The following is a 25,179-nucleotide window of genomic DNA, read 5'->3' as shown; positions in this document are numbered from 1 at the left end:
CATGTTGTATCATTCTTGATACACTGATTGCCATTGAGGGTAAACATCATCATTCACTCAATGAGATTACAATTCTGGCTGATAAACAGTGAAATAATAAGCTTTTTCAAGTCATATCAATACACAAAACCATAATTCTTAGACCTAATTTGCCGCTTTTTATTGCAATTTCTGAAATTTTATAGATAGGGAAGTAAAAGCACAGGAAACAAAAGCAGTTTTGGCCAAGGCCATGCAGGTGAACAATGGCTGCATCTGAATATTGGCCAAGTCTTCCAAACCCAAGTTCATTCCCACTTGTGCTTAGATATCCACATCCTGGAATATCCCTTGTGAACAGAGGATATTAAAAAAAAAAAAAAAAAAAAAACAGCAAAAAACAACAAACAAACAAAAAAGAAACCCACAACAAACAACATTTCAGTTAAAAAAAAAGGATTGAGATAATTGCCTTAAAGTTCATTACTACATTTCCAACAGCCACATGGTGTAGAGAACAACAGATTATGTCAGCTGAGGAAGTCCCCACAAACCCTGGGGACAGACAGCTGAGTTCAGTCCCCAGCTTTGACAGAGCTACTAGTTTTCTATTTCCTGGCTGGAAAGCTGCTTTTAGCATCTCCTGGTCCTATTAATACATCCAGCAACACCATGAAATCAGCACACAGGGAGCACAGGGAACTCCACACCTCTTGCAGCCTCAGTGCACCAAGCAGTCTCCTAGGTAGCTCCAGCAGGTAAGAACACAGCTGCAAGGCACTGATCCTACTTCACATTATGTAGATGTAATGCTAGTTTGACCATTGCAGAATTGTATAACTTCTATGGAGATAATACATTAGCTCTGCTGTTCATGTTTTAATTCTGTTTCTAGTAAAATATTTCTTCAACTAAATTGGAACTAGGTTGGAGAAACTGTGGTTCAGTAATATATATTGTTAGAAACTACTTTATAAATAGGTTTTGGGAGGGGGTGTGTTACATTTTTTCATTTGCCATCAAATTGGACTAATTTTATAAGCTGATTAACATTAGTTTACCTCTGTTAGAGACTACTTGTTCCAGTCAAAGTGTATCGTGATACAAGGGGAGGGGGAGGGAAGGAGGATCTGACACAGAAACAAAAAAGCACACAACTAACTTGCATTCGTCAAAGTCTGCATTAGTCAAAACAGCAGGACAAAATGCTCAGTCTGTTCATACATTTCTTTCCACCAAATTAATTGGCCTCAAGCTACCAAATTTGCAGCAGGTCTGACCTTAAGTCTACTGACGTCTAACAGACACATTTGGATAAGAACAGGCATGAGTTACAGATGTGTGAAGCTGCGGCTCTCCAGCAATCTCTGCTAAGTAAGGTCTCCGCTTGTTAAAAAGAAACAAAATTTGATAGTACTGCAAGTTGAATTTTAGGGACAAAATAAATAAATAAATAAATGAAACTGCAAAAAAAAATAATTGCTTGACTCCTTACAGGCTTGCCTAAAGCTAATAAATTCACACACAGATCAGGAAAAAGATAGTCAAAATGAATAAACTATTCATTAATGTGTCACGCAAAAAAAAAAAAAAATCACAAATTCTCACTAGGAAACCAATTCAGAAAGCTACTCTTGAAGCAGAGAAAGCAATAAAACTGCATTCCAACTTTATTTGTTGTAAAATTGTTGGGGTATTTTACTGAATCACACCCTAGCTTCACAATATGGACAAGTTTCAATAATTCAGACTTTTCTTAGGTACTTTTTAGTGTAGCCCAACCTTTACAATAGTCTGTTCTGTATATATTCTACTCTGTGTAACACAACAAAGACCCCACTCTCTCCTCCTCATAGCATCTGTTACTATTGACTAAGAAGATTCCTTTGATACCCGCTGAGGAAAGATGCAAGTTTTGTACTCTCAGATTAGCACGGTACACTCATCTCAAGAATCCAACTACTGCTCCTATGCAAGCACTGCTCTTATGCCAACCTATATGCACAAGGAGCACGTGGAAGGGACCCTGCAGTGTGAGAAATGGGGTTGTTCCCATGACCTGTTGACCTTCAATTAAGTGAGACCAGACTGTTGAAGCATTCAAAGCAATAAACAGACAACCCTGACTACCTATTATTTTGGTTTAGCTATTTGTGAATCATTTAGTCATCCCAGTTTGCCAGTAACCACAGACCTTTATTCATGAAACAAGTAATTATCTCCTCACGAAGAAGCGAAGTCAGTGAGATTTCAGCACACACATTCTTCATTAAGTTGTTGAGTTAGCAGAGGGAAACATATAATCTCAAATATGAACACTTTGCCAAGCATGAGTCCTGACTTGAGCACCGAGTGGTCAACCTGTAAATCCAGACAGCCAAGCTTCATTGCCCCCAAACTGGCGTGACCAAAGCAGTCACTACAAAAGCCTAGCACTTCAGGTATCAGATACTTCAGGTTCGTTTCAGATTGGTATATACTCCAGGTAAAGTCTCTTATTTTGCCTAACACACTCACACATCCCCAGCCTGGAAATCTGGATTTAAAACAAGGTCAGAAGAAGCCTGAAGAGAAACAAAGGTAAGCGGCTGGAGGGAGGATTTAATCTTGTCCAGATTTTCACATCTAATTATTTTCAGTAAGAGCCTAGTGTCTTTCCATTAATTAAAAATTTTACAAACTAAGGCATGTATTTTAGTAGCAGGCTATTTTAAAAACAAAATTATTTACAATATTAATCTACAATCCATTAAAGGAAGACTGCCCATATTTATTTTGTTCAAGTCTGACCTGCTGTTCGGTCCATCTGACACAGCCAAGGGAGTACATAAAAAACCCACAAGTACTACAAAAATGCTAACAGCCTTCAAAAATGCAACCTGGAAAAAATCCAGTAACTTCTCATCTTAACAGTACCTTAGGTAAGCATCAAATCACTACTTACTATTGCTGTTCTTATCATGAAGGCCTGATAAACCAGACTGAGCACTGAGACTGCAGAAAGTACTAATGATTAAATTAATTTTCCTGAGCACTTCCTTTTAATTTTTAACTTGCTACAATACCTAACAAAATACAGACCTCTGAAGACCAGAGGTGAATACACTGATTAGTATATCACAACAGTAAGGATCAGAAAATGCTCTGAACAGAGATCACACACACAACACTACATGTTATGGTACAGTCAGTGCCTATAGCACTACCTGAAATGAAGTCTTAAGAAAAGCCCTGATTTGAAAAAGATTACCAGGAAAGACTGAGGTAGTATTTACATTAGGCTCTGTAAATTAAGAAAATTCTCAGTGCATACAGGATGCTCCTAGGAAGAACTATTTAGCTAACCAACATGAGACTTCTATGTCTAGATTTCCACCAGTGAACTACTCAAGTTTTATCTATGTTCACGTTGCTGGCTTCCTTTTTTTCGTAAAATATCTATCCACATTTCCACTCCAAGCAAATTAGTACAAGGGTCAGTTTGCGTTTTAGGCCAGTTTGTGAGGCATATCTCCTATCACTGTAAAGGAATTTCCTCTACAGAGTTTCAAAGAAAATTCTGTTCTTTTTCACTTTTCTTCATAAATCAGTATTAACCTGGTGTTGATAAGCACTTTAAGGAGGTACATTTACAGAAGCAGGTTGGAATACTTCACACTGCACAAGGTACTAAGTAAAAGTTTCTAGATGGAATTCCTCCAAAGCAAGAGACAAACAATAAATGGATTACTATTCCCTAGGGTGCACCATAATAATAATAATCTGTTCAGTTAATTTATTCTAGAACCAATAGTGTAAATGCAACCCTTCTAAAAAGAAAGAATAAAAACCAAATTTCCACTTTAGTGGTTTTAAGACTTAGTATCTGGAGAGTTTCCCTTTCCATCACATTTATTTCAATTCTGAAAAACTGAATTACTTTGATGTATCTTTTACGCTAACACTTTCACGCCTTCTCAGGACACCAGTGATTTTTCTGACTTTTGAACTGATACTAAAAATAATTATGCCCTAAAGGTCAAGAATTATTTTTCCCCTCTTTTTTTGGTAACAATTCTGTCTCATCTTTCTAGGAAGTGTCATTAATTAGTTCCTTTCAAGCAAAAAAAAGAAAAAGAAATGTAACCATTAAACATAGAAAGAATTGGACTTCAAAGATGAATCACACGAAGTATTTGCTAGAAAACGGAACAAATTACTTGGGTGTTGTCGCATAGAACAGATTATATACATCTGGAAAGAGATTTAATTTTATAAAGAAAAAAAACAACGATGAAACACATAAGCCAAAGGGCAGAAAGCAGTCCTTAAACATTTTGTTTTCCAAAAATATACTTAATCTTGAGAAAGATGGAATGAGAGTTTTCAAATCTGTCATTTCTGCTTGAATTACGTACCAAACAAAAAACAATTCTTCATTAAGCAGCAGCATCAAGTATTTTACTTACAATAATTCAAATATAATTTCAAATATAAATTTCCCCTCTTTTCATGTATTGAAATACAAGTCTTTTAATGGAATAAAGACTGGATAATAATTCCTTTACAGCTCACCTTACCCTTCCAAAGACAGTCAATACATCTCCTCTCAGATACTAACACACAGAGAACTCTATCAAACCATGGTCTATTTGCAACTAGACAACAAACATATTTCAGCCTGAGCATTATAAACGGTACAAGAGAAACACTAATACCTATTTCAAATGGGAGACCATCTCAGATTAGTTTTACATAATCTGAAATAACAACTCAGTCATTGTTCAAACTATGTGTTTCCTAAGAAAGAGACTTTTCCTTTAATACACCCCAGATTCCTCTTAGGACACGAACCTAGAAAAATTCCTATAAATATTCTGTACAAGCTTACAAGAACTATTTTCAAATTCAGAAGCCACAAGCCTATCTGATCAAGACTGCACATACTTAAATAAATTCTTGTATGCTTAACTACTACATATATGAAAATGTGTATTTCATTTCAGTTCCCTATACTCAGAGGTACATTGATAATTTTTATGTGCAAGAGCCATCTGTACGTTACGCAACAAAACAGCAGAATATGCCTTTTTTACAAAGAAAAAGAAACAATGAAAAAATAACTTTACAGAACAAACAAACAAAACAAAACTCCACACTTGTGCCACAGAAGCATCCTATATTAGAACAAAAATCCCAATAAAACATTTGCTCTTGGGAATTTCTGGACCTTGGAGCATACGTATTAATAAAAATATATTAAAAAAAAAATTAAAAATACAAGCTATTTTTTCCTGCAGAGCAGACCTTATTTGTTCTAGAAATCATGTTCTTTAGAGCTGGTTTAAAAACTGAAACCCACAGAAAAAACACAAGTGAATTCAGTGAATTTAAACTTTCAGAGTTTCAGAGTTAATTATCCACTCAATTTCAAAATCTAGACTTAAGTGCTGGCATACAAAATACATCAAGAATGAAGTGTCTAAGCAAAATCACTTTTTGTTATGGTGAAGTGCAAAAAAGCCAGCTAAGCCCACATGCAAAACGAGTACTTTCCACGTACACTTATGGAAAAACAGCTGTTAGAAAACATGATGGAAAAAACTTTTCTTGACCAAAGATAAAAGTGAGAAAGACTCTCCCAAAATATTCATTTTCACAGCGTTATAAGTAGGTGGACGAAGCAAATGAAAAGAAGCCACAATCAAGAAAAGCTCTGTATTAAAACTGCAAAGTCTGGTAATCATAACTGGAGATGCAACTCCACCCCCCAGAAACACCATGTTCTCTACTGCTTCTTGGCTCACTACATGCATTAGGTTCTTTTTTTCAATTTCCATAAAGACAAAAATCAAACCATATGGCTTGTGCCAGACATACTTGCCCATGTTGTATCTGTTTTCAAACAGCAGACACTTATCAAGCATCTAATGCATGTGATCAGCTGGAAGAGAAACAAGAATTCAATCTCATTATTACAAAAAAAGGCAAAGTGGGTACTTTTTCATGCTTGCCTGTGACTGAGAAAGATTACCGAATAACCACTGGTTCAGCAAGTTGAATATATGCTCACATACCAGCTCTGGGCCAACACTTCGGCCTGATAACAAGACCAGGCTTCCTGATGTATAACACATGCCTCTCTTGTGTAAGCACTTACATAAACATCATATAGGTTTTACTCTCAATTTGTCCAGTAATGCAGCACCTCACTACTAAAATAAAAATTTCAGAGGCACATTTCTGACACCATGTAAATACCTTCTTTTTTTAACCAGAATTCCACCCCACACACACCTTGATGCATCACCCAAATGACTATTGCAGCCCTTACAGCCCCACTTACAGAGTGCAGAAGAGAGCACTGCATCACAACTGTCTCCTTTAATAGTTAAGCAGCTGCCTGATCAGTTGATTATTTTCTTCCACAGGTACTCTCAGAGATCTCTAAAATAGTAAATCCACTAATATTTTAATAGGCTTCCATAAATCAGCCTCAGACACAGCCTACTACTAGCACAGTACATTTCACTTTTATATACAGGTGACCCCCAAGGTTCCAGTTTCCTCCCCAGAGGTAGTTCCATCATACTGTAGACGCTCTGCAATGGTTCCCACAGCAATAGCCAATATCAACAGGAAGATTAAAAGAATCTGTAGTCATCAGCACAGTCCTTTATTTGTAGTACATAAGGTATGTATTTACAGTAGTTCAATATTCTTTGCTACCCTCTTCTTAATAGTCTTTTCAAATTCATGCAAGAAATAATTTCTGTGCCAGAGTTCATACGGATTTGTGGGATTTGTGCCCACTAAGATATCTCTAAAACCAAGTTATTTGACACAAATCACCACAAGGAAAGTATGGTTTTCAACATGACACAAAACCAACAAACTAAGCAAGGGAACAGTGAAAGACAATTAAGTAATTTAGACAGCAACACAACGTAAAGCATGATGTTTGTGATTCACAGATGTAAAGTTCTTAGAACATATTTATAAAAAGACATGTTTAATAATGTAATGTGTCAATACAGCCAGCAGTTCCACCTCTGAATTATTCTGAGACTTTACCACCAAATTAATTTTTTCAAATTTAGTGCCTATAAAGTGTGTCAAATTGACTGTAGAGACCCAGCTGTGGCAGTAGATGGGATGTGGTCAAAGGTGCTGAATGAGTTGGCTAACATAACCAAGAGACTGCTCTCTTAACAGCTTTGCAAAGGTGTGGTACCTGAAAAAAGTCATAAAGACAGGAAGAGTCAAGTCATGCTCAGCTGCAAAAAAGCACAAATGAAGATGCAGGAACTTGACATCGTTCAGCCTCACCTCAGTCCTGTCTTCCCGAAGTACAGCACACAAAAAATTTTAAGCAAGCTACACTTGCCTGCACACAGACACCAATCCATGTTATACAAATACAGTGAAATAAATGAAACAAAGCTACAAATGGTCAGTGTAATTCCACACTTTTGCTGACTTAAAACACACTGACATCAACAGTAATATAACCTGGTACGCTCCAGAAGAGACAGAAATACTAATTTCACTTAGATTTAGACAATTTGGAATAAAGCAGTAGCTTCAAAGTGTAAAACTTACTTGAAGCCCCAATACAAACACCATCTGCTCTTTTGCAAAAGGTATAACATTTGAAATAACATTCTTTTCCTCTTACTACATGCCATCAGAAACAGAATAACTTTATTTATATAAAGAGCCTGCAAAATGAAGTTCCATAAAAACAGGAACATATGGCCAAATAATTCCGAATAGCACTTAGCATATTCATCCGTAAAATAAGAACTATAATGGGTAGATAAATACACCCAAGTCTACTTGAAAATTGACAGTATACACATGGTTTTCTGCAAATAATTTAATTTTTTTTTAAGAATTTCTCACCCATCACTCTACACAGATACTTCTTATTACAGTTTTGACAAAGTTAATCTTTTCAAATCACAGAATTGGTCTGTACCACCTTGTATCATTTTGCTGCATAAGAAATATTCCTCTCTTTCATAAAAGTCATATTTTTATCACCAGTACAAAAACAAAGCTTGAAACAAATTTAAGCAATCCTTTTGGTGAATATCAATCCAAAGTAAAAAGGGTAAAACCTGTGCGGAAGTACTTAGAACATTAAATAAAATGCCTAAATACAAATTTAAGAAATAATAAATTGAAAAATAAAAAACAGTTATGAAGGAAAACATGCACACACTCATGAACTAGTTTTTGTTGTTAAATAGAGACAAATAATGCATAGTCAAACATCTCTACATGCACTTATGCAGGATTTTCTGTCATTACAGCATTTGGAATCTCTTTTTTTCAATAGTACTTCATACCTCCATCATCCACTGCTTTCTAAGCCATTAAATACTTCTCATTGCATAGTCTCTTACTAGCAAGTGGCTTAGAATTGTTGACTAAGCCCTAAAAAACAACACACTTTTGCAGACTTCTCCAACTTCCACATTGATCAATGCTACAAGTATCTAGCTTTCTCTTCAACATGTAGCATGAAACTCTCTGGATACTTGCACATTATCACTTGAGAAAATAAGCACAACCATCTTCAAACTCTCGAAAAACCTTCCAGCTGCAGTCTTTTCCTGCTCTAATTTCTGCAGTATTACAACCAGCTGGATCTCATTGAATATATGATTCGGTTCACCAAGCCACACTCTTAATCAATCCTCTGGTCATTGCTTCAGTACCTTCAGGGATTTAAGCAAAAAGACAGGAGACAGGTTTCACTGAGTGATGTGGGTTTACTTGGGTCCTTTTCATTTATTTTGACAATCCTCTCAACATACTGAGGGCTGATTCCTCATATTTTCCTAAAAAAAGGTGGAGTTTATACAAGACAGTCATATCTTCTCTGACTTGCACTTCACCTTCATTTCTGCTTCTCCTGTCAAACTTAAGTGTCAAAAGGAGTTTTCACTATTCTGGTTTACAGTTCTTTTTCTCCTTATATTGCTATTGGGGTTTAAACCCAGACAGCAAGTAAGACCTACACAGGCACTCACTCACCCCAGTAACCCGACTGCGATGAGGGAGAGAAACAGAAGAGTAAAAAGCGAGAAAACTCATGGGTTGAGATAAAGGCAGTTTAACAGGTAAAGCAAAAGCCACGCACAAGCAAAGCAAACCAAGGAATTCATTCACCACTTCCCATGGGCAGGCAGGTGTTCAGCCACTCCCAGGAAAGCAGGACTCCACCACATCCAGTGGTGACTTGGGAAGACAAACATCATCACTCCAACCAACTCCCCCGCAGCCTTTCTCCTTCTTCCCCAGCTTTATATGCTGAGCATAATGTCGTATGCTATGGAATATCCCTTAGGTCAGTTGGGTTCAGCTGTTCTGGCTGCGTCCCTGCCCAACAACTTGTGCTTCTCCAGCCTACTCACTGGTGATGTGAGGAGCAGAAAAGACCTTGACTCTGTGTGAGCACTGCTCAGCAGTAACTAAAACATCCCTGAATTATCAGCACTGTCTCCAGCAAAAATCCAAAACATAGACCCATGCTAGCTACTGTGAAGAAAATTAACTCTACCCCAGCCAAAATCAGCACAGCTGCCTACAATTCCACTAAGCCCAAGACCTAAAATCATACCCTTCTAAAGCCATGTAAAGCTGAGCACACTAAAAACCTCAGAACATTCATTCTGGCTCTTCACTGCGGGAGCTAATGCATTAGAACACAGATTTCCCTGAAATCTCTGCAGGATCCATGAATCCCTCCTTGCAAACCCTCCAATAACTACAGACACATAGCCAGAGAGAAGGCTCTTCTGTTAACCAGACTGTTGTACTCAGCAAATTTCTAAAGCAGCCCAAGAGTTCTCCTCTATGAAAGTTCCTCAATGACAGCAGGATTTTTTATTTATTTTTTTTAAATTTCACCTTTCTTTTAGATTCTGGACTTCAACCATCTTTATTTCCACAGTAATTTCATGAAAACTGGTAACGTATCTTAGCAACTGGGATGTTAATCTAGTATTTACAGACAATGGCCAAGCCATACTAATGCAGAAATCAAGTATAATGACATCTTTCTATTACTGAATAAATTTGTTGCCAACATGACTTAGCAATCTTCAATCTTCAAAACAGAACTTCTAAAACAGCTTGTTTCCAAGCATTTTAGATGCTTTAGAAATCTTCAGTTACCTATCAGCTCTGTTTTAATTTCAACAGTACCCTGGGTTAAAAAAACGTATTTCATTATTTTCTTTTTATTTAGATTCATGCATTTAGATACAGAAAGAATATTATGATCATATACGCTGATTTTAACAGAACATGGACACAGGCCCTCAATTTTTATTTAGGTACATCTTAAAGGAAAGGTATCACATTTAAATTAGTTTTGAATATTTAATAAATATCTTAACATAAACTGCAATAAATTTCCCTCATTGCTGAAGATGCATTTCTTATTTCTACCGCAAATGTCTCTGGTTCATATTTTAGCCACTGAATCTTGTTATACCATCATTTTCTGCTTCATAATAGAATTTCTGTTCACAATGCACACACGTAAACATTAGAATCAAGTCCCTCCTTGCCTTTCTCTTTGATAATATTTAACATATTGAGCTCTTAGAATTTCTTCCTTAGGAACTATTTTCAACCCTTATTCATTCTTACAGTTCTCTGAATTCTCTTTGACTTAAACATTCTGAAGTATGAACACCTACACTGGACAGAGGATTCTTGGAGTGATCTCATTATTGTCAAATACAAAGATGCTGTACATTTTTTGCTCAGTCATATATAGATTGGACCATATTGAACCTCTTCCTCTAAAAGATCCATAAATTAATCCGCATCTACATGGAACATATTTAACTAAGAAGCTCAAAAACAACTGTGAAGAAAGAACAAAGGAACAGACCCAACAATTCTACCAATTCAAACTCCCAAATAACTCTTACATATTTTTCCCTCCCCCTACATTCATGTGCTTGGGTGGTATTTCCCTCTGATTTTCAACCATAAACCATAGAAGAACCATGGCTGAATTCTTCAGCTCTGTACAAAGGAGAAATGCTGCACTTAGTAGTATAAACAGTCAAGGGTTTCTGAGGTCAACAATCAAAGTCAGGATATTGACCTACATTACAACTAATGGATCAATAATAAATAATAGCATATTCTGACTTTCATTCAGCTCCTGTACTTATTCTGTGCTTCAGATACTCACATAGAATTGCAACCACGTTTGTACAAGAACCCAGAGCAAACAGTGCTCATAAACCTTCATCTGATTACTCCTTAACTACATTTTCAGATATTCAACTCAACATTTCCCCCCCGCCCCCAGATTCCAGCTGACCAACAGATGCCATGGCTAGTCCATGGCTCCTAGAAAATAACTACTTTCCTGCACTCAGCCTACGCTGTAACAGCTGTACCTGATTTTACTTTATAGGAGCCATACAGTTATGGGGAATGAACCTTTCCTACTTCTCTGCATAGCAGCATTAACCAAGCATACATGACTGACAGAACCAGGAGAAGTATATTTGAGAAGAAACAAACTGTTTTAATGTACATAATTTCATTAAAGCACTTTGATTCATCAAAGTTGATAATGCTCAAAGAACAGAGAGTACTGTTTTTAACCCATGACAGAATCGGAGACCAACCTCAATGTTTAGGTTGGAAAAGACCTTTAAAATCATCAAGTCCAGCCACTAACTTAGCACTTCCAAGTCTGCCAGTAAACCATGTGCCTAAGCACCACATCTAGAAGTCTTCTAAATCCCTCCAGGGATGGTGACTTCACCACTTCCCTGGACAGCCTGGTGCAATGCTTGACAACCCTTTCAGTGAAAAAAAAAAAAAATAAAAAAAATCGTAACAGCCAATGTAAAACCCTCCCCTTGCACAACATTTCATCTTGTCCTGTCACTTTTTACATGGGAAACTGACCTCGACCCTGCTAAAACCTCCTTTCTCAATCAGAGCACTAAGTGACTTAATGGAGCCAATTTCCGTGTCAAATTTCAATGCTCAACCACTTCAGCAATGCCATTAAGAAACATGCAAATCTTAAAATTAGAAGGAAAAACAGGAGAGGAAAATGTTTCTTTCCCTCACTCTGTGACTTAAGTGCATGATGGGAGCTGGGGGAATCAGGCTTTTTCACTGTTAAATAGTATATCTGTATTGACGTGAGCTTTTATGCTGGTAATCTAAATCTTCTGAATCCAACATCAGTACTGACTTTAAAAACAAAACAATGTGCACACATACACACAAAAAACCAAACAAACAAAAAACAAATAAAAAAAAAACAACACACCACCACAAAAAAAAAATACGAAATCAAAACCCAAAAATATCATACATACACACACAAACAATATGCAACCACAGAAGTCAGGAAAAAAACAAGTGCTTGCTTTACAGCTCTAGCAATCTTGCCAAAGTTTTTGGAAGAGAAATATAAGTGGACAGAGGGAGAGAAGAGACATCACACCCAAGAGATTTTGATTCACAAAAGTTTGGTCTGCAATCAAAACAACACATACATAAGTTTCAGAACTTATAAACAAAGAAGGTCCAAACAAAAAATACAACTATCAACAAAGCAGTTTAGCCAACACAGCAGTTGCATGAATGAACCTGCACTGAGCGTGCGATCCATGGAAGTGCTAGTGCCAAATTCTATGTCCATAAAAGTCCATTTCCTCACACCAACACAAAAGAGTTATGCAATTCCCACTATTGTCACTCTATACGTAGACCTAGTGGTTGCTGGATTGCCAACAGCCTATAATGAAAATACAAACACAGTTGGTCCCCTCTGTACACGGCCACCTAACCAAAGGTTTGGCATAGAGTACTAGAACAAATACGACTGACACTCCTCACACCAGTTTATACTGAAACCCATCAGACAAGAAATCAAGCAGATATAGTCCCAGAGAGCTACCTCTTCCAACAGATCAAACACAACAAAAGTCAAATGGCAGTGAAAACAAGAATGGCACCACTGTATTTCCACATGACACGAAAATGAAACTTTGCCTCTTAAAAATACGGACATTCAGTATCTGTTCTGTATCACACAGCTGGAGATAACACCTGTATTTCAGACTTTGAATCACAGCTATCTTCAGGCAACTGTTATAACCTTTGTTCTACATCTCAGCAAGTGAGAGTGATCTGCACAGGAAGGAAACTTACAAGTTCCCAGTTTTAAGTTCTATCACTAATTCAGAGCCAAGCTCCTATTATTCTCAGTTATAAATATATGTATATTTATAGCTTCATGTGCTTATCACCAAAGCCTAAACACCAATTCTGTACTAAATAAATATAACTTATTGCAGGAATACTATCTTAGCCAACAAAAGAACGTTAAGCTCCAGAGCCAACAAAAGAGTAAGAGGATCTAGAAGATGTCTATTTGACAGATTCACCATCACAAAGATCTACTGCACACACTCCCTGGAGGGCTACATCTGCATCACTAAGAACTACATTTCTGAAATAAATCTGTTTGGGGGGGGGGGGGGTAAGGGGGGTGGGTTCTCAGGGGTGTGTACTTTAAAGGTCTATTTTCTGTATTCATACCCTGAGGTTACTGAAGAAGGGAAAAAATAATTCAGGTATGCACCACAGTAAGTGACAAAGCTAAAACTCCAGCTATGAAGATTAACAGAGTGAGAAGTCGTATGATTCAGCGTGACTATTGGGAGTTGCTGCCACAAAAAAGTCTGCAAGTCTGCAGCTTGTGACACTCACATGTATCCCGAGCATCTTTCTATCAACTTAGACAATTCTAACATTCTTACTACTTAGTCCTTTTTTCTGCTTTAGATAAATAACTTGGACCCAACTCTTGAAATCAGACAGCCAAAAGCATAAACATAAGTATTGCTTAATCATCAAGCAGTTTGGCCTGCTAGTAATGTCTCAGCTTGCATCTTCAACATAAAACTGTTTTCACATTAAGGCTATGGAAAAGAAAAAAAAAGAACCAAAGTTTAGACAGACACTTAAAACAAGAAAAACTGATGCAACTTGGAGAAAAATCAGTTTCCTTTTTTAAGAAAATGTTGTGTGTACAGCTCTACAGCTTTTAATTAAAAAATAATTAAATAAAAGAACCAGCTGAAATACACTACAAAAGATCTCCTGCAAAAGATCATTCTTGGGCTTGTTTCAGGTGATTAACTTTATGGTAGATTATTATAAAGAGTTAAGACACTTACTAGGAATGTGATCCATGACCAACATTCAGAAGATACTCTTTAGTCTTTTGATGATACTGGAGATAAATGCTGCTTTACACATGCACTGGGACACATAACAGAGCTCTTTAGATTAAAATTCTAAAAATGTATCTGGCATTGCTTGATTTACAAGACTCCAGCATTGTTACCATTTCAGCCATCTAATGCTTTCCATATGCTAACCACTGAACAAATAAATTAGTCTGTAAATGCAAGAAATATGTACCAAGTAATAAATAAACCAACATGAAACAAGCTGCTCATATTAGGGTAAAAACTAAATTCTTTATTTCTTCCCTAAATATTTCTGTTCAGATGACTCAGCAAAAATGCTGTACATTTCAGCTGAAGTCAGCATGATGGCTCAGCACTGTTTACAAGTGTCAACCCCACAGTCTTCACATAGTACATTTTAATCAGGTTTGAGCCCATCTCGGCTAAGAGAGGCTTGTTGTACAAAAAAAAAACAAAAAACACTGAAGTCAAGGAGCTCCATATGGATGGAGAATCCAAGACGCTGAGGTACACACAACAGGACTACAGTGTTACCCTGAACTGAAACTTGTGAAATTACTCATTGGTGTTTCAGCTAATCTGAGCCCACACAAAATAAGGCAGGAAAAGTATGCTTCCACCCAGTTCATTTGTTTGATCATTCCAAAAAGTTTTCAAGATGTCACGTATCTATGCCTTAGGGCTTCAATTTTAATATTTAAAAGCTTTAAGAAGCTAACGCATAATTCAACACATAATTTCTAAATCTAGCCGAGACAATGCTTGCGTCTGATTTCTCAACGCAGCTGAGTGAACTGAAAGCAAGTAATAAAATACTCCTGAGTAAGTCTACTTGGTAGCTAGGGAGGTAAAAAGAGCGGGAGGGCACAGCCCACCCTCTCCCGGCAGGACGTATTTACCATACAGATTTACCTGTTACACTGCACGTCGCAGCGTGCTCAGGCCTCACCACCGGCACCTCCTCGTTAGCGGGCGGCACCGACGGATCAATTAGCGAGGGACGCGGTTCCCCTGCACCTCACCGCGCCGTGGGGCGGGGCGGGACAGGCGGAGCAGCCGCCGAGCCCGCCAGGGTGGCTCGGAGCTACAGTTTTTTTACCGAGTTGAGCGTTACTTGCAGACAAACACCCACCAAGCTGCCGCGCTTTGACAAAGTTTTCCCCACTGCCGGCAGCTCTGGCGTGAGGACCAGCCCCGGCTGATAGCCGGGCTCCGCGGCAGCAACACACCGACACACTGGCCTCCTACCCAGGGGACGGGGTGCCGGTACCGGTTATCCGAGCCCTCCCACCCGCCTCCGCGCCGCCTCGCCTTTACCTGCCCACCCCCGGTGGGTCCCCCGGCGCCGTACGGCTGCCCCGTGCTCGCCGAGGGAGGTTTTCAGCAGCCGTAAAGCGGGGAGCGCCCTCTCCCCAGCGGCGCTGCGCCGGCGGCCGGGTAGGGGCCACACCACCGCAGAAAGCGGCCGTTCGGGGGAGCGGCGGCGCCGGGCTTCTCTTGGCTGCGGGGCAGGCGGGGGGCGCCGCGCCCCACCTCGGCTCCATCTCTGGAGCACTGGTCCCGACAGCCGCGGGGCTCCTTGCTTGCGAGGAGAGCGGCTCCCGCCGCCGGGAACGGACGGGCTTTGCCGTATCTGGGGACCCCAACCCTCCCCTAGACAGCCGGGGACGAAGCAGAAGAGGCGAGCGGGACCCTGGTCCCGGGGAACATGGGGAAAGGGAAAGTGTCGAAAGCTTTTCGCACGGTGTGACTACAGGTTGTGCAGGTTGTCGTGAGGCCGTTACCAGAGCCTGCAGCTGTAGCTCCTCCAGTCCGAGGCTTTTCCTGCCTTACGATCGAGAACCACAAGATTTAACAGATAGAGTGGTGTTCAAGCCTAGTGTTAAGTCTTTTTGGTGGTAAATTGGGATATGCAGGGGTTTGTGCCCAAACAAGTTAGCCTGGTAACATACACTACTCATAGACCCATCACGCGGGTATGGAGGTGAGAGCTATGAAGTGTGTTTAGAGCCTAGCCTGGTAACATACACTACTCATAGACCCATCACGCGGGTATGGAGGTGAGAGCTATGAAGTGTGTTTAGAGCCAGGCAGGACCTGCAGGTTTTCCCAGCACAGCTCCGTGGAGTTAACATCTGGGCGCTGCAGCCACGACACCAATACCAGCAGGACCAGAAAACACAAATACACAGTTGTGTAAATGCCTGAACTGCTGCAGTCATACTGCTTTCACAAAGCCTCTCAATGTCAATAGGTAAACTTCACTCTTCAGTGCAGTCCCATTACAATAGTCTCTCCTTATCTTATAAAAAAGGAATTTCCTTAATACAGATTAATGATTTACTCTAGTTGTGCTTGGAAGCTTTTTGCTGTGCATTCTGTCCTAAATCTGCTTGTCTTGTAATCCAGGATGCTACGATGCATACTACAGAGCTCAGCTGTCTTCGACAAAAGGCAGGAGAAGTAACAGCCTGTTAATTTTCACTGTCTAAAGCCAGTGAATGCTTTTAGGTACTGTTTACCCTAAGAGAATTAGCTATAGAAATATTAATTTTAAGAAGGGGAAATATGTCAAGAAACGTTTCCCAGAAGGGGGGAGGAAGGAAAACGAAAAAAAAAAAAAAAAAAGAAAGAACAATTAAGATGTTTTCTCTACTGGATGCTAAGAATTCCTACTTAAAAAAAAAAAAAAAAAAAAAAAAAACACCAAAAACCAGCATCTTAACCCAACGGTTACTGCGGAGAAGGTAAAAAAAAAAGTCTTTTAAAAGTCTTCCATGCATATGCTATGCACACTAGCACACAGAAAAGCAAATTTCAGGCATTTATAGCAGAAATAGCTTCTGCTAATAAAGTATTAATGGGAAAATCTGGTTGGAATGCTGTAGCTTTGAAAGCAATTTCAGAAAGCACAGAGCAATGAAGTCACTGCAGAGCAGGTGAATTAATCTACAATCCTCATTAATAAAGTAGCTTTTCCAGTATTAAGCAGAAGCAAAACAACTGCAACTGGTGGCATACTTGTCTTGCCCAAGAGAACTCTCTCTGGCATTTATGTGTACAAATATATTTACTCAAAGCATGATTCATCAGGGTTTATTCACAATTTTCTCTTCTGCAAAAACATGTTACAACTCTCCTCCTTCCAACGTTCTTCTCTTTCCTGGACTATCTACAGCTTAGAGCCATGGCAATATACTGGTTCTGTTAGTCACACCATAAGTACAGACTTGAGGCTTTTGTGTCATATAGCATAAGCCCATCTTGCCCATTCTATGTGAAAGGCAAAGACTGAAGTTCAAAACGGATTTACCACCACAGTTCTGCATTTCCTTGCTTCAGCTGTAAATCACTGCTAGATAGCCCAGAGCTTGGCACAAGTGTGAGCTAACACTGCAGCAGAGAAATTGTCTCCAAGAGCAAATCAATGCACCACCCATAACTTCAAATTCAGGGTCCAAATGCATTAGGTAATCAGAAAGCTGACTGCTTGGAGTCTTGTGCCTCTGCTCCATCTTAGTCAAAAATTCCTGGACAGGCCTCTTAATTACTCTGAGCAACAGCTAAATCACTCAAATCTAAAATTTACCCTTTTGCTAAAACCATGTTGTCTTTGCTGCCCAAACCCTTGTCTTCCTGCTGCCATTCCAATAGTTCTTCCCTTTTCCCAACATTTTTGCTAGGGATTGGCCTCATTACAGGCAACAGAGGAAGCAAGCATTCACTTTTCACAGTACACCAGTGTAGCCAAAGGGAGACATTTGAGTCAGCTGGCAAGGAAATGTTTTTTCTTCTTTTTTTTTTTTTTTTTTTTGGGGGGGGGGGGGGATTAAAATACTGAATCAGGACCACACAAAACAAGCAAGTGATGTCGCAACATTCAGGAAAACTGAAATAAATTTATGCTACACTACAAAGAAAAAAAAATCCATGCAGCTAAATTTTGCAAAAACCTAAAACTTTCCATAAAACTTTTCTGAAAGGAAACAGTGCAGTAAGATAGTATATCTATAGAACACGAGTGTATGGGGATCTTGCATTACCAAAAATATCTCAGGCAATTTGGAAATGTTCATGGAAACATGAAAAAGTTGAATGCTAGAGACTTCACTGACATTGATTCTTGAGGTACTGCATAGGGCAAAAATAGTTTCTGCTTTATTGAAAGGAATGCATTTGATGTTTTAAACTACTGACATTAAATTGCTGTTCACAAGAAGCAGCATGCTTTTCTTCTGTAGGTTAAATTTGGGCTTGTTTGTTTGTTTTTCTGTTTTTTACCAGCCTGCTAAGTGATTGAACTTTAGCCCTTACATGAAGCAGAAGTGCCATCGTGTGGCTGTTAGTACTTGCTGGTTAAGACACTGCCTTTCGGGTCATATTAGAGGTAATAATATCAAAATGTCATGTTTTAAAGAGTTCATCGTACAAACAATTAAAAAAAACCCGAACTTTCTAGTTCACACATTTATGGACTGACACTATAAAGGATCCAGTCCTTGCTGGAGGACATGAATCACTGGATTCGTAGACTATTTATTCCACTGGGGCAGAAGGAAGGCATGCAAACTGTCATTTTAAAGGTCTGAAATGGACCTGCAGTCCTGCCCCTTATTGTCCACTCCCGCAGCATTTAATCAAAGAAATTGAAACTGAAACCCAGTTGACTTGTAGGCATGCCTGGAATTTCAAGTCTTGCTTCCTTTCACAGGCTAAAAACACTTCACATTTAAATAACAGAAACCCCACCTGGAGAAATAAGAAATTAAATACCGTTAACAATTATCTACCAAATGTAGTTTGAAGATCTAAAATTTCTTTTTATGTGTAGTCTCTGCTTTTTATACTGGAGAATTAATTGGATATATGTATTTTTACAGAACTAATCCATGATTCAGCAAGAAAATTAATGAAATGAACAGACGGTTGGAACTGCTGCCAAAAGTGGTCATTTTGGACCTAGCAACCTTGGAAAATGACCTTTTAAATAATGAATTTGGAAAATTACAGTACAAATCAACAAAAATGAGCGCTATCTACTTATAAAATCTGCTAATAGCAATAGTTTCTAAAGAATGAAGACATGAAATGGATCGTGTAAACTTGGTACAGTTCCTGTTTATGTATCATAAGCATTGAACATACCTGCCTTAATGCACCCCCTAATGCAATCCTAGTTTTGCTCAGTATATGTTTCTACCCATAATACAATGATGTACTCTGATCCACTGAGGCCAATAGTAGTGCAGAGCTATATAGTATTATGAAAGTGAGAAAATTACAAAATTAGGCCTAGAAAGCTAGCGTGGGTTCCCTAAGTACTTACAAAAGGATAACTAAACGTGAAGCAATGCAGCATATTTAGACAATACCATTATTATTCATTATCCTGTAAGCAGTGAAATACCTCCTAAAAAGACATTTAAGTATGCACACTTTACACAGTTGAAAAAAGTCTAATTCGTGTTGAGCTATCATTTAAGTAGATGCAAAAGAAATTATGTGGTTCTGCTGTTAGACTGGAATTTCTTTTTATTCCTTGATCTATGCCTTACAACGAGTAACTATCAAAAGCAGTCAATTCTGATTTTTCTCCAAGCTTAAACTAGAGCCATATTTTTCTGTAAAAGAGATGATTCTCTATGTAACAGAAGTAATGCATTTTCTTTTAACTCTCAAATCTATCATACTGAAATTAATTTGAAATGCACCATTTTTTATCAATGCATTCCTGCAGTGGACTTTCTCAGCCTTTTCCCTCCTACTCAGGAAAACTGTATCCTAACCTGCAAATCATGTTCCCCAAAGACAGGGCATAATTTATTTCTGATTTGTTCCAGGGTTTTTTTGTTTGGGTTTTTTTGGTTTTGTTTTTTTGGGGGGTGGGTTGGTTTGTTTGTTTGTTTGTGGGGGTTATTTTGTTTTGCTTGGGAAGGGGCCGTTTGGGGGAGGGGGTGGGGGTGTGTGTTATTCAAACCTATTCGTTTTTATGGATCACAAGACCCATGCTGGAAGTATTTGCTTTCTGATAGCTGTCCAGGGTAGACAGCAGTTATGAGTACAAAGAAATACCTCTATTATGAGGCTTTCACTAAAAAATCTCAGTTTATTCTAATTAAAATTAATTGCAAATCAACAAGTGAAAACAAAAATAGTGTCCTTTTCTTTCAGATTATGAGACTGTGAAAGAAAACAAAGTAATTTACTGAAGAATCACTCCCATGGCCAGACTGGCCTCAGGACAGTCTTTCAAAAAGTTCTTTTCTAATAAACAGTCACCAGGGTGTTACCATTAGTCAAAATGTTGCCATTTTAGACTATGGGAAGCACCATACGTTGTCCTAAAGTCCTTGAGGCTGTTATGGACATTTTCGTGCATTACCAGAAGCAAGTTTTTTTGTCACTGACTTGATGAAAATCAGGATTTGGGGTTCCTAACAGGTAATTTTAATTTATTAACAGTTCAGGGTGTACATTTCAAGATCTTCATAGACCTACTCGTTAGAGATGTAAATGAGTGCACATCATCAACATCCCAAATAAACAGTTCTCCACAACGCTCAAAGTTGTTTCACAAGAGAAACATCTCATATGATAAAGCTTATAACCACAGATTATGGAGAAGAAAACCCACCTCCTGCTTTTCTAATTAAAGAATAATCACTTCACTGGTGGGTTTTAGAAGGTGTTTGTGAATTGAAACAGAAAATGAGTGCAGAACCTGAGCCTTAATCCTCCAATTTAATTTCCTTTAATCTTGCTTATAGCATATAATTTTTTTTAACTATTCAATTTTTTACCAAAGCCTGGCAGTTTCAGATCCTCTTATGCCTTTTTACCGTGACATACATACTTTGCTGTTCTCCAGACAGACTTTCCTCCGGCCTTTCCAGGTTTCTCCACCTCACATTCAACACACCATTCAGCTTCTAATCTAGGGTGGCTAACAATAACATTAGAACAGGAACAGAAGATAGAGCATCGCAAGTGGTCATTCGGCAACCTGCAGGGCTCATACTGACAAATACTCAGAGCACAGGTAGGGTGGTGAACACAACATTAAGACTAAATAAAAAACAATTTATATTCACCCCCATTGAGGTTTGAAGCTGGGAGAGGTAATTTGTTCCAAATGGAGGACAAAAACTACAGACTTCAGTGCTCTGAGCTTTTCTGGGTCTTGATCATTTAACTCATCATGGGGTGTCTTCACATAACCTGACCTCCAGTTGTTTTTGAACAAAAGTAACTAACTGCTGAAGAAGACTGTGGGAAGAAGAAGAAGAAGGAGACAACCCCTAATTACTTAATCGGTTTATTTCATCAGGAGCTGCACTGTAGTCACTCCTTAGCAAGAAAAGATACTTAAACAAAACAGCAATTTTTAAACCAACATGCACATAAGAGGTTTTAGTCTTTATTAAATCAAAACATTTTATTTAAAAGCAGCAGACCTAATAAAAGAAGGCACAACCTAAAAAAAAAAAAACCCAGTCACTTAGACACATTCTTCTATTTGGTGTGATAAAAGACAAAGACCAACATATCTTGCAATATATAATTTACTTCAAAGGACAGTAACTTATACCCTGTGATTTTAATGATTGTCCTGCAACTGATCATTTTGTCAAGTACCAAATAAAATGCAGTTAGACTAAGTATTATCCTCTTACCCTTCTAGAGAACAGTATTTGATTTAAGCCACGCAAATAAAAGTAGTTGTGAGGGTTAGTGGTAGATTTGAAAGTCTATTTGCAGTTATTTGAGCTCCAAGACCTCAGCTTTATTTAGACTAGTTCATATTTTTAAAACTTCTCAAACTTTAAAATCTCATATTTAAAATGTTCAGCTTAAAATAATTAAACCTGCTAAGGGGGCCAGTTCTAAATTTGCATGTATCAGTACTTTTAAATCAAGACAACAAACTTCTCCCAGAAAATCTTCTTATTGCAGCACTAATACTAGGAGGAAAAGAGAGATGGCTTTTGCTCAAAGATACTCTGATTTTCCTTTATGGATTTAATTTGGAGGACTGACATCTGCAAGAGCTCTCTGTCTCACAGGACTCTCTTTCTTTACTCCTACTGTACCAGCTTGATAGAAACATTTGATGGACTGGTCTCCAGAAATGCGTTGTTTTCACTAACATTTTCACAATGTGGTATAACAACCCTGCCCAAAACCTCACAGCAAGCAGCGTCTTGAACGTATATACTGTGCCAGCAAAGGAAATTGTCTGTTTTGCTCTTACCTCCTAGAATCATCAGTGGATATCAAGAAACAATGTCGCATCTGCTCATCAGTCACAAGTAATTACAGATTCCTATCATCATTGGTTTTCCACACAGCCACCTTATCTCTGACAAGTCACACACACAAAGAAAAAGACAAACCAAAAAAAGCTTACACCTTGTGGGAAGGATTCATCCCAGCAAGTTTGCTTTCAGAACAGTAAGAAGATAATAAGTGTTCTCCAAATGTTTTTACTGTTGCTTATAAATAGGAAGAAATCTTTTTTGCTTTTTTAAAAGCAAATGTAAGCCTAACTAGCTTCTAGACAGCTCTTTCCACTTGCTTTAAGGTTTTCAAGGAGATACCTAGCACTGTTTTCTTAATGTAGTTTGTGATTATTTTTCATAACTATTTAAATAATGAAAATCATATTTCCATCAGAGTCCTAATGAGTGGAAGCTGCACCCAGTGATCTGTCAGGAGAGTCACTAGAGACTATGCCCAGTGCACTGCCTCCTTATAGAGGAATCTACTTAAATAAACTATGTGAATGAAGTGACCACACAGAATGTCAGTGGTGGAGAGATACTGTAACTTGGAAGCAAAACTATCACAAGAGATTCTAAAACAAGGAAAGAACTCACAGGTTATAAGAAGGTGCCTGATGAATATTCGGAGTATTGGAGCAGGAGCTGTGTTTAGAAGGGAAGGGTATCAAGAGATAAGACTATACGAAGAAACAATAACAAGTTGTAATTCCAAGACACTTTGTAGAAAACAAGTTGCAGAAACACAAGAATTTCTTTCTATTGAATACCAAGTGCAACAGGCTGTCGTGGTTTAAACCCAGTCAGGTAACTCGTTCACTCACTTCCCCCCCTTTCTTGCCCTCCCCCTGCTCTCGGAGGGACGGAGAGGAGAATCGAAAAGAATGCAACTCCCACGGGTTGAGATAAGAACAGTTTAGTAACTAAGGTATAACACAAATCACTACTGCTACCACCAATGATAATAATGATAAAGGAAATAACAAGGGAAGAGAATACATCATCTCACCACCAGCCGACCGATAACTCGCCCCCCCCCCAGCCCGACCAAGCGCTGACCGATACCTCCTCCAACCCTGCAGTCTCCGGCCCTTCCGGCTAACTCCCAGTTACATCCTGGGCATGACGTGCTGTGGTATGGAATACCTCTTTGGTCAGTTTGGGTCAGGTGTCCTGTCTCTGCTTCCTCCCAGCTTCCCCTCCTCCCTGGCAGAGCATGAGGCTCACAAAGTCCTTGGCCAAACCAAAACATCGCTTGTTATCAGCTCCATTCCCGAGCTGAAAGTCAAAACATTGCACTGCACCAGCTACCAAGAAAGGGAAAAATGACTGCTACTGCTGAACCCAGGACATTATCCACCCCTTATTCCATACCATTCACGTCATGCTCAGATCCCACATTTTCAATATACCATCACTCTTATCTCAGTGCACTCTTATCTTAGTGCATGGACCAGTCCCTATAAAGCTGCTGAGTCCATCTGGTCCATGATGTCAGGCTCCATCTCTTGTAACAGTCTTCCAGAGCAGGAGAGACTGTGTGCAGTGTTCACACTCGTGAATAACCTGGGCAATAGTGTCCATTGCTAAGTCCACCCCTCGATCATGAGTCCATCTCTGTGTTGCATCTCTGCTCTGATGGCCTGAAGTGCATTGGGCCCACCAGGCTCAAAATAATTCACTGTCCCCTTCACCAGTTTCTGCAGCTTGTTGCTGGGGACTCCATACAGCTGCCTTCCATCTCCAATGCTTCCAAAGCACTGGAGGGGCCCAGTGGACTAGATACTTGCCCATACTGTCCCACACACCCTGCCACTCATCACTGTCCAGCCTTGGGGAAAACCTCTTGGTCCCCCAATATCCTCGTCTAACCCCAGACAAGACCCAAACCTGACTCTGCTTAACTTTTGAGATCAGACAAAATGGTCGTGGGTAGAACACAGCCTGTGTGTGTGCCAACATGCTGATCCCCATCACAATCAGCAGGCAGGTCCCAAGGACACCCAAAGGCCATTCAAAACCTTCAGAACTCTCAGTTGATGCTGCTGTACTTGTCACTGGGGCTGGTGTAGCTGCTGTGCTTGCCGGCTCTCTCACCACCAGCTTCTCTTTTCCTGAGTCCAGATCTTCCTCCTCTGCCTTGCTGGGAAATGCTGCGTGGTCTCCTGCATCCTCCTGGGGCTCGGCGGGCGGCTTCCGGGAAACGCTCTCGGCCGTCGCGGGGCTGGGCTCGGCCGCGGGGCTCGGCTCTTCCGCGGGGCTCGGCTCCTCCGCCGCCTTCTCCCGCTGCTCGGCAGCCGCTTCCTTCTGCTCCTCGACCGCCCCGGCCTCCTCCACCGGCAGCCGTCCCCTCGCGGCCTCCGGCCCCGCTCCCGCCGCCGCTTGGTCCCCGGGGCCGCTCTCCCGGGCCGCTTCAGCAGCCGCCGGCTCCCGGGGCCGCTCCCCCTCGGCTCCCCGCAGCCTCACGAAGATGGAGAGTAGGGCGAGGGCCAGGGCGGTGAAGAGCAGCCGGACGGCCAGGTACAAGTCCACGGCCACGTCCGTCCCGCCCTGCTGCTGGAGCCCGCCCGTATTACAAGCCATTGCCATAAAGCACAGTGAGACAAGAACCTTAGCCCAAGCCCCATACTTGATAAACACTATCACAGCAAATACCGGCT

General features: G+C 39.7%; 1 protein-coding gene across 7 annotated transcripts in view; it reads right to left on the bottom strand.

The window, feature by feature from the left end:
* NAALADL2 (N-acetylated alpha-linked acidic dipeptidase like 2) overlaps positions 1-16,105 on the bottom strand; it is a 489,547-nt gene extending 473,442 nt beyond the window's left edge. For 4 of the 7 annotated variants that reach the window (XM_062603415.1, XM_062603414.1, XM_062603419.1 and 1 more), the window contains exon 1: positions 15,153-15,512. The gene's annotated coding sequence lies outside the window, so the exon portion shown is untranslated. Of the gene's footprint in view, positions 1-15,152; positions 15,513-15,557; positions 15,693-16,024 lie in introns of those variants that run through there. The other 3 variants (XM_062603417.1, XM_062603427.1, XM_062603416.1) reach the window with 3 other exon arrangements.
* Positions 16,106-25,179: the final 9,074 nt, after the last annotated feature.

The sequence above is a fragment of the Pezoporus occidentalis genome, unplaced genomic scaffold (genome assembly GCF_034315485.1).
Source record: "Pezoporus occidentalis ecotype Australia unplaced genomic scaffold, CSIRO_AGI_Poc_V1 ctg8, whole genome shotgun sequence".
Taxonomy (NCBI): Eukaryota; Metazoa; Chordata; class Aves; order Psittaciformes; family Psittacidae; genus Pezoporus; species Pezoporus occidentalis.
The sequence above is the reverse complement of the archived record's forward strand: the minus strand, read 5'-3'. Positions and strand labels throughout refer to the sequence as shown.